Genomic DNA, 9,507 nt, shown 5'->3' with positions numbered 1-9,507 from the left:
TACATATAAAATATCCTGCTGAAAGCACGTCTGTGTGGACTTTCATTCAAATCTACATCTTTAATGTCAAAACCAAATTTGACCAAGTATCGTCCAGCATAAAGTCGATTTGGAGAAGTCTAAAAAAGTAAATATTATATTAAGATATTGTATGCATGACTTATTAGAAGGAGTTTGTCATTATGACCTTAGAAATGTTTTAAAGTACCTTATCTTAAAATATAATTTTTTTCCTGTGCAACAACTGAATTGTCGAATAGAAATATTCAACTTTGGTCGATAACACAAAAATCACCTCTTTTGTATCTATTTTTAAGAGACATCACATTAATTGAACTGAATTTTTGAGGAAAATAAACACCAAACTTTCAAAAAATGTGGTTTCACTCCAAGAAAAAGAATAAATATACTTAAACATCAATTCAAAATTTATTATTAAAAATTTATTATTAAATTTATTATTAAAAGAAAACGAAATTTTTTTAAATTTCCACGATTATGGCCCAACATTTCAGTTAAAATCATCTGAATTTTTTAAATTCAATTTCAAATCATCGGATAATATTTTGAAAGTTTAATTTATAATTCTTTAAGGTATTTTATAAAAAGAGAAATTGGTTGTAGTTATAGGACTGTAAGAAAATAATGATGTAAAAGCAAATAAAACATTTCATTTGAATTTATCATATTTAGAGACTGTTTGTTTCGACAATAGGTAATTATTTTGCTTACAAAATTAAAAAAAAATATTTTTTTTCAGTTTTCGATCTAGAGCTTCTTCAATACTTTCATACTTCTTGTAAACATTGTTTTCGACATATGGCAGAACATTTTTTTTATCCTAAAATAATGAGTGTTCTGGAAAATATTTTTCTTCAGCATTTATTTTAAAATTTAAAAATCCACATATTATTTAGTGTCTCTTTTAAACTTACTTAATCTTTTCGTTATATAAGTTATATAAAAAATAATCCTCCTTTGAATAAGAACTGTTTTATAACATAGACTATTATCTAAAAAACTGACTCATTTATTTTTAACTATGAAAAATGTTATTTTTATTTTCGTGAGTTATTGAATATATAGCTTTATATAAATGAAATTTAAATTGTTAACTTCAAATCTTTACAAGTATGTGAAGTAAAATTTGATTGTTTTAATAAAGCAAGAGTTACAAAATAAAATTTTGTTTATATATTTGAATCAATAGATATGTGGAATAGAAAATGTGTTTGTATTTAATTGGACTTTTTGTAACTTGAAATTAATGATTTCGGAATACTTGTAGTTGAATCTGTATAACCTCTATTTTAGTGTCATAAAATAAACTAAAGTTCTGAATAACGAATTGTGTTGCGAAAAAAAATCTTAGAACGAATTATTGAATTGATAAACATTTATGCACTTGTTAGAGCCCAAAATACATAATTAATTTAGTAATTTAATGTTGAAAAAATGTTAGCTATGGCAACAAGATAAAATATACGTAAAAGGTGTAAGAGATTCAAATATATTGTCAAAATCAATCAACAGTAATTACCTGAAATAAAAATGTATTGAGGGCAATAGCAACTGAGTCGATCGTTTTTTAGATAAATAACTAATATATAATTTATTTGGCACAGCAACGCAATTCGTTTTCTGTAAAAGTTTAGTTTGTTTAGCACAAAGAGCAGATTTGCCAGAGGAGTGTAGGACAAACGCATACAATTCAAACCGAGACGAATGATTTATTTGATTTAAACGCGTTATTTGTTTGCATCAAACAAATTCTATGTTCCACTCAAAAGGTCCTGTTCTTTGCCACAATCGTAAGATACGGTTGCAACAAATGTAAGTATAAAGAAAATTCCTTTGAACCTACTCCTTGATTCGTTTGCCTCAACCGCGAAAATTGGTAGCATCAAACGCAAAATGTCTCAACAGCAAACGTGCAATTCGTTCACAACAAACTCTTGGTCGTGAGCCACAACTTGACATTTTGTTAGTGATAAATGAATAAATCGTTTGCTTCAAACGAGTAATCCATCTGCCACAACTTGAAACTTCTTTTGTCATAAACGAGCCAAACGATCACTCCAAACGTTTGATTCATTTGCAACAAAGTAAAAACTTGTTCGCAAAACCTAATTATTTATTTGATACAAACATTCGATTTGTTTGCAATAAACGATGAAATGTTTACTGCAAAAGAATTTAAGAATTTGCTGCAAACTAAAATGAAAAATTCTCCAGCAAACGAAAAAGTCGATTGGGCAATTTTTTCGTTTGCCGCAATCGATTCGTTCTCTCAGTGTAGTGATTAAGTTGAACGGAAAATTTTCGATTCAAAGATCTTTTCCACCATTTTAGTCTATAATTCATTTTTCTAAATCGATTATGCTTAAGGGTGTCCTAAACACATTTCTATTCACGTTGATTAATTAAATTTAAATAAATTGAGTGGCCCAATAGTTCTAAGAAAAAGGAGGGAACATAAAGCTTTTATGCCTATTCCGAACGTCTAAAAGATGCAAAAACAATCTTCAGCGATTGAACCCAAGACTTCGAGAATGACAATGCTACGCATTAACCATCACAAATCACGACACGGGTAGGTTTTAAAATAAAATTCCTTTTCTCTGAAGTATATAGAAGTTTGTTAAAGTCGAGGAACCCTAAACCCCAGCGAGTCTACGTGTCGCCTAAGTAAATGTAACAATCTTGTCTAATTTATGTGGGATGTCTTAAGCAGATTGTTTCAATTTTAAGGTTTTGAGAAATAAAAAATTTAAATTGAAATAAAATTGCGCCAGAATTCAAGCATTAATAAGTTTTTAATTTTCTAAATATTCAGTAATTTACTAACTACTCGAAAAAATTAAGTCTCTTGCTGGCTAAGAAAGTACAGAACGGAGTATCTGAAAGTTTACAAAAATATGTTTGCAAAACAAAGCTATACATCTAGTGAAAAGTTTTTTTATTTTAAAATTTTAAAAACTTAAAAGTCATACAAATATAGTAAAATACTTACAATTCAGGAAGAAGTCTTATTTTTTGTTTTAAAAATTATCAAGCTCATCTCTTTAAATTGTTAACTTACTAAAATGGATTTAACATATTACTTATTATTAATATAGAATTCAAATGTTCACAACTGATTGTAATCCTTAAAATCTATGTTGTTAGCTTTAAAGTTAAGTTTGAAACTTATGATTTTCCTGAAGCGGTCACTCGTCTAAATTTTAAATTTTCCAACAAAAATTGAGAATTACAAGTTATCACTCAGAAGAAAATTATATTTTCTAACTTCTCTTGCAAAATAATTTTCCCCTACCTTCATATTTTTACCAAATCTTGTATTGGCTACCATTCAAACATAACATAAAGATATATGAACCTCTTCAAATGTAATAGTAGGTCCTCAAAAAAAAAAAAGTCTTACACCAAAAATAAAAATAAGAAGAAAAATCACCATCAACAATAATATAGCAGAAGGAAAAATGGGAAGCAAAAGAAAAATCCAATTTCGCTCCGAGGGTCCTTTTTACCCAGTTTTCAATCTTTTTCCTCTTCATCTTCTTCATTTTCTAGTTGTTGTTTTTTTTTTTTCAAAAAAAAAGAAGAAATTTAAGTCGAACAAAACTCGCTGTCTCATCCTGATAGCTTTGGCTCTCAAAGTTTTGCTTGTTTTTTTTTTTTTTGAATTTTGTTCTAATACTACAGCGGTCTGTAGCACCAACATCCGCATCGGCCTAAAATAACTCACCCTCTCTGCCCATCGCCAGCGCTATAGCCATATAGCCATCATCATCATCATGTCCACATCCTTTAGCCGCATTTTCTTTGATGCTTTTCGCTTGAAAGTCATCGGCAACGGTCCAGAAATCTTTCGCTATTATCCTGACAGCGGATGGACTTCCTCTTCACATCATCAGCCCACCAGCCCATCCACCATTCCCCAACCTCCTCAACCACCCTTGCGCTTAATTTTTTCTATACTTCTTTTCCTTCGTCCTTTTTCCTCCATCCCATACATCATGTGTGTATTTTGTAGGTACACTCATATGTATCTATATATGCAAAAGAAATGTATAGATACATGTATGTATGTTGTACCTATTTCAATTCATTGTGATATGTAGAAAGAAGGACACAAAAAAAAAAGCCTAAACACGCTGTTGGAAAGTCCAGTTTCAGGACTATTGCTATAGTCATCATCCTACGTGTAGATACCGCAGTCCGCATCAAACATCATCTTTCAAATAAGTCCCCTCGCAGCTTCAACTTGCTTCTCCTTACCACCTTCCCCACTCGGTTCTTGTCAAGCCACCTGACACAATCGCCACCCATTTATACATATCTACTTACATACATATATGTATGTAGTAAGTGATGGGAGAAAAGGAATAGATTGTGTGCTTGGAAGGAACGCGCGGATGAAAGACGACGACGAACTACGACGACGACGTCGACGGCGATGGACGGGTCCTTTGAAAACATTAAACATTCGTATGTGATCTATTGCTAGGAAAATTTTGCCGCGAGCGACCCTTTTTACAGTCATCATCTTGATGTCCATGGGATTTTGTGTTTTTTCTTGTATTTCTTTTTTCTTGTCTCTTTACATACATCCGAGAGTACAAATACAAAGTTATAGAATTTTGAGCGGATTCCACGGCATTTTGTAGTGCCTTGGTTTGTTCTTCTGCTGATGTTTTTGCACTGACCGTCTTCTAGTATTAAACAGTGGGGTCTTTGCACTACTTTGCGTTGTGGCGAAAAATGTTACTATTTTTTCCAAAGGAATGTTCACCAAGTAATGACTTTTATTTTATAAACTTTCGAATTACTTTCCTTTCATCAAAAAATGTAACTTATCAGTTTATTAAATGTTATGCTAAGAAAAAGAGGAAAATTAATTGGGTTCAAACAATACTTGGGTTCTATTCATCAGACTTGCCGTCTTTCAATCATATGTAACAGATAAGTTGGTGCATGCTTCTAAACAAATTATCTCCAGCTGCTTTGTAGAGCTCGGCATAATTTGTTTGTTTGTTTTCAATTCAACAAATTGGATTTATTCAATAACTTAGAATAGGAAGTAATTTAAAAAAATATTCCATTTTAATCCTCTGCTCTAAGAGTCTTTAAGTGTTTTCATCATCGGCGTTGTTTGTAGTGAGGTGTGTTTTAATAACCCCTTTGATCTTTTCACATATGAATTATGATGAGCTCTTTTTATCAAAGTTGCTTTTGTTTCTTAAATTTAGCAGCAGCCTTGTTAAAGTGGTGGAAGAGGCTCACCAACGATCTTGCTTTTTTCAATACAACCTCAAATACGTCTCATACATATTTACTAAACTTATCACATTATTAATTTTGTCACGAACCTTATAACATAAGAGTTGCAACCTTTATAAAATAGTACATGCTGCAGGAATTTCATAGTTTGGTTCGGCAACACTTCACTTTCCAAAAATTAATTTTGTAGATTATTTGTTAAAATCATGAGATCGGTTGCCTACGACATTTCTTCTTTTCGATGAACGTTGTAATTGTTGTTATTTCGGTGTCTATTTTTTTCTTGGGGAACCTACATGCTATTGATACCAGACATGGAAACTGCCAATTCAGAACTAAAAAACAAACGATGATATATAATATTCTTAATTAGGTCCTTAGACCTGTTAAGTCCGTTGGGGACCCCTTAAGTGGCATAGCTCTACTACACCTACGAGCCTTCGAGTTTGGTTTCCGGAGATGTGTTTCAGCTCCCTCCAACTTTTGCCTTATGACGCTGATTCCTTCTCGATAGTTAAATAGGATGGTCGGGTTCCAAGGCTGATCATTTCTGTTTTGCCGGAATTTATTTTTAGCCCCACAACTTCTGTTTCTCTCCACACTTGTTGTCATTTGATGGAGATCCATACCATGATCCTATGAGAAAGTAAGCAAACATCGCCCGCGTAATCAAAGTGTTTTAAATAGGCTGTGAAAGTCTATTGTATCCCTCCGCTACCTGATATAGCTGCGCACAGTACGTAGCTTATCAGTTTATCACCAACAAAAACAATATTGGCGACAGAGTACAGCCCTGCCTCACTCCGCGGATTTCAAAATCATCTCACAATCTATCATAGTAGAAACCTGACACTTGTATCCATCATTATGTTGCTTTAATAATAGCAATAAGTTTTTATGCGTTTTTTTTAAGCTATACTGTTAACGCTATCAAATGTCTTCTCGAAGTCGATGAACAGCAGGTATAGCGGTGATCAATATTCAATGCACTGTTCCATAATGATCCGCAGGGTGTTCGTATAATCAATACAGGAGGATCCAGCGTGGAATCATTATTTTTCGGCATCGAGTATAGTCTCAAGGTGTTCTTGAGTTCCATTCTGAGTTTTGCTACTATTTTGACAACGTAAATTTCTCTCCATTTTTCGCACTTTGTTAGATCTCCTTTTTTTGTCAGCTTTTCGATAATTCCCTTTTTTCAATCATCGGGGAAGCTTTCGTTGGTCCAAGCTTCTTTTATGAACAGATGAAGTAGTTCGCGTGATGACGTTGGCGCTGCTTGTAAAAGCTTTGCGGGAATTCCATTAAGTCCTACTGCTTTGCCTTCAATTGCGTCAACGATCTCACCTTTATTGGAAGCTGTGGTGCGGATTCGGGGATTAGTTTCTTTGGGCGTTTCAGAAGTTATCGGCTGCGCGTTCTTTGAAAACATTTCCTCAACCGAGGAAAAGTTATCTTTCCACCTTCTGACTTGCTCATCCGCCGCACTTAACTTGCTTTGAGCTGTGTGCCCGGTCAGCTCTTTTTTTTATTCTGTTAACGGTCCTGCTGTCGTTCTTGTTTGCAGCACCTTCTGCTTCTTGTACCAATGCGTTAATGTAGTTACGCTTGTCACGGCGCACACTGCTGTGAAAATCTCTCTTTTTCATGTGGTACGAGAACTCCATCTTTATTTCTTCCCCTTGTGCAGCAGTTACTCGAGCCCTTAACTGTTTGCGTTCGTTGATCCTTGCCCAAGATTTTTCCGAAAGCCAAGTATTGTTGCTTCCTTCTTTCCGACCTGAAATGAAAACATTTTTCACAGCATTCTAATTGTGATCGATGTAGTCATGAACTGTGCTTCTGATTGTTTTTATTTCGTGAGACAGTTGGTCCCTGAATTGTAGACGAGTCGTGGGATCCTTTAAATTGGCGATGTTGAAGTGTAGCTCTCATGGGCAAGTTGCATGTCGACGCCTCTTCTGTTTCGGACATCCAAGAGACTTCTTTTGAAGCGTCGCCTTATCGGGAAGTGGTCAATTTTGTTGGAAGGCACTTGACAGTCCGTCGAAACCCAGATAATTTGATGACACATCCAATATAGGTATCTCCAAACACAATTTCATAAATTAAGGTAACTTGAAGTAATTATTCCTTAACCCAATCATTGTTAATATGACGTTCGTGAAGTTTAAAAATAAATATGCGATTTCAATGAGAATCGACAAAAACAAAACAGTGCAAATAAAAATATAATTTGGGTAACTTTTAATGATAATGAATGAAGAAGTTTTCTTTAAGGAGAATATGTAAAGCAATAGTTCAAAATTGAATCTCTCCGATGTTTTTGTTTATTTATGAAGGAATTATGCATTAAAAAGTGAATTTAATGAAAGAAAATACAAGTTTAAAAATCAAAGTGTTTATTTTTGTTCAAACTTGCCTTTGGTATCTGTTAACACAAACCTATGACAGTAATTGAGATTCGGGGTCATATTTTTAAAAATATATGAGGTGTTTATTAATACCTTATGGGAAGCGGTTGTAAGAATTGGCACTGCCACAAACATTTCAAATAATCTCATTTTTGTCGTCACTTTACAGAACCTCCAAAACAAAGCCTTTATTTATTCACTCATTTGAGCAATATAGAAGATAAAAAGAAACTAGGAAAACGCAATATATTTATAATATAATGATACATCCAAATCCAGTGTAGAAATGAACAGTATTAAACTTAAAATTATTAGAAAATTATTCAAAATTCATAGAAACAGAGTCCTCTACATCATAAACTCTCTTGGGAATTGATCTTGCTAAAGTATATGTTTTTCTGTAGCTATATTGTTATGAATGCATTCCTGAACATTAGTGGTACAATTGTGAGGGTCCGGACCAATTCAACGTCACTACTAAAGGCATAACACTAGTAGTGAGGTTGTATTGTAAAGATCTTTAAATAATCTTATACTTAGAAGTTCGTTTGTTTTGATTAATTTTTTTTTTATATTACAATGACTGGTTATTTTAGAGTAGATTATATTAATGTTCGTGGGCTAAGATCGAATTTTCTGTCTGTTTACATCCACATTAATTCTAACAGACCAGCTGTTTTGGCATTGAGTGAAACCCAAGTAGGTTAAGATTCCGATCCTGATGAATTTTTTATTCATGGGTATTGCTTAGTGCCATTATTCTTCTCACACCATGGTCTCGCCATATATATTAGGAATGATGTTGCATATCAACTTTTACCACAATACGGTCATTCTACCAACTCCCTTTTTAATTTGATGTGGTTAAAACTTTCCGTGAATAAGCACATCATTCACTATTGTTTTCTTTATCGGAGCCCAAACCTGGACAGAGTTTCAACTTCTCAGGAATTTGATGCTCTGTCTGACTCCATACAAAGAATTGTCTCCCTGTATCCTCACACTGAAATCGTTATTACGGGCGATTTCAATGTTCACAATTCTTCGTGGCTTCGCCATTCGGGCCAGACAACGCCCGAAGGAATGTTTGCTGAGATTTTTGCTGAGTTTAACCATCTTACTCAGCTTGTCAATGAGCCTACTCGTATATCAGACGTTAACGGCCGAGCAGAAAATACCCTTGACTTGTTTCTCACTTCTGATCCTGATAAGTACACAATAAGTGTACTTTCCGGTGAACCGGAAAAAGTTTAAGCAAGCCAGGAAGGTCTGCAACGCCTATATTCGAAGGACCAAATTTTTACATGACCAAAAATTACGGCGAAAAATACTGCAATGTCCCAAAGGCAGTAAGAATTTTTGATCAATCCCTCTTCCTCATTTTTATAAATGATCTCCTGCTGCTACTAATCCAATACATTGTTTCGCTGACAATAGCACTCTTAGCTTTTCATATTCGTTTCCAGACTCACAACCCTCCTCTTCGGATGTGGAACTGCAACGGCAAAATATAATAAGCTCATTAAATTCCGACCTACATACCACTGTACAATGGGGAATAAAAAATCGTGTAGAATTTAATGCTTCGAAAACCCAATGCTGTCTTGCATCGTTAAAGCGAGATAAACCGTCTTTGCCACTATCTATGAGTGGAACTTGCATCAACGAAACGGAAAATCTTGACATCCTCGGAATGTGCATCAGCAGCCACCTTTTGTGGAGCGATCACATACGCGATGTTGCCAAAAATGCCGCAAGATGTCTAGGTTTTTTGAGACGTTGCAAGAAATTTTTTTCTCCGTCTGATCTG

This window comes from Eupeodes corollae, chromosome 1 (genome assembly GCF_945859685.1).
Source record: "Eupeodes corollae chromosome 1, idEupCoro1.1, whole genome shotgun sequence".
Taxonomy (NCBI): Eukaryota; Metazoa; Arthropoda; class Insecta; order Diptera; family Syrphidae; genus Eupeodes; species Eupeodes corollae.
The sequence above is the reverse complement of the archived record's forward strand: the minus strand, read 5'-3'. Positions refer to the sequence as shown.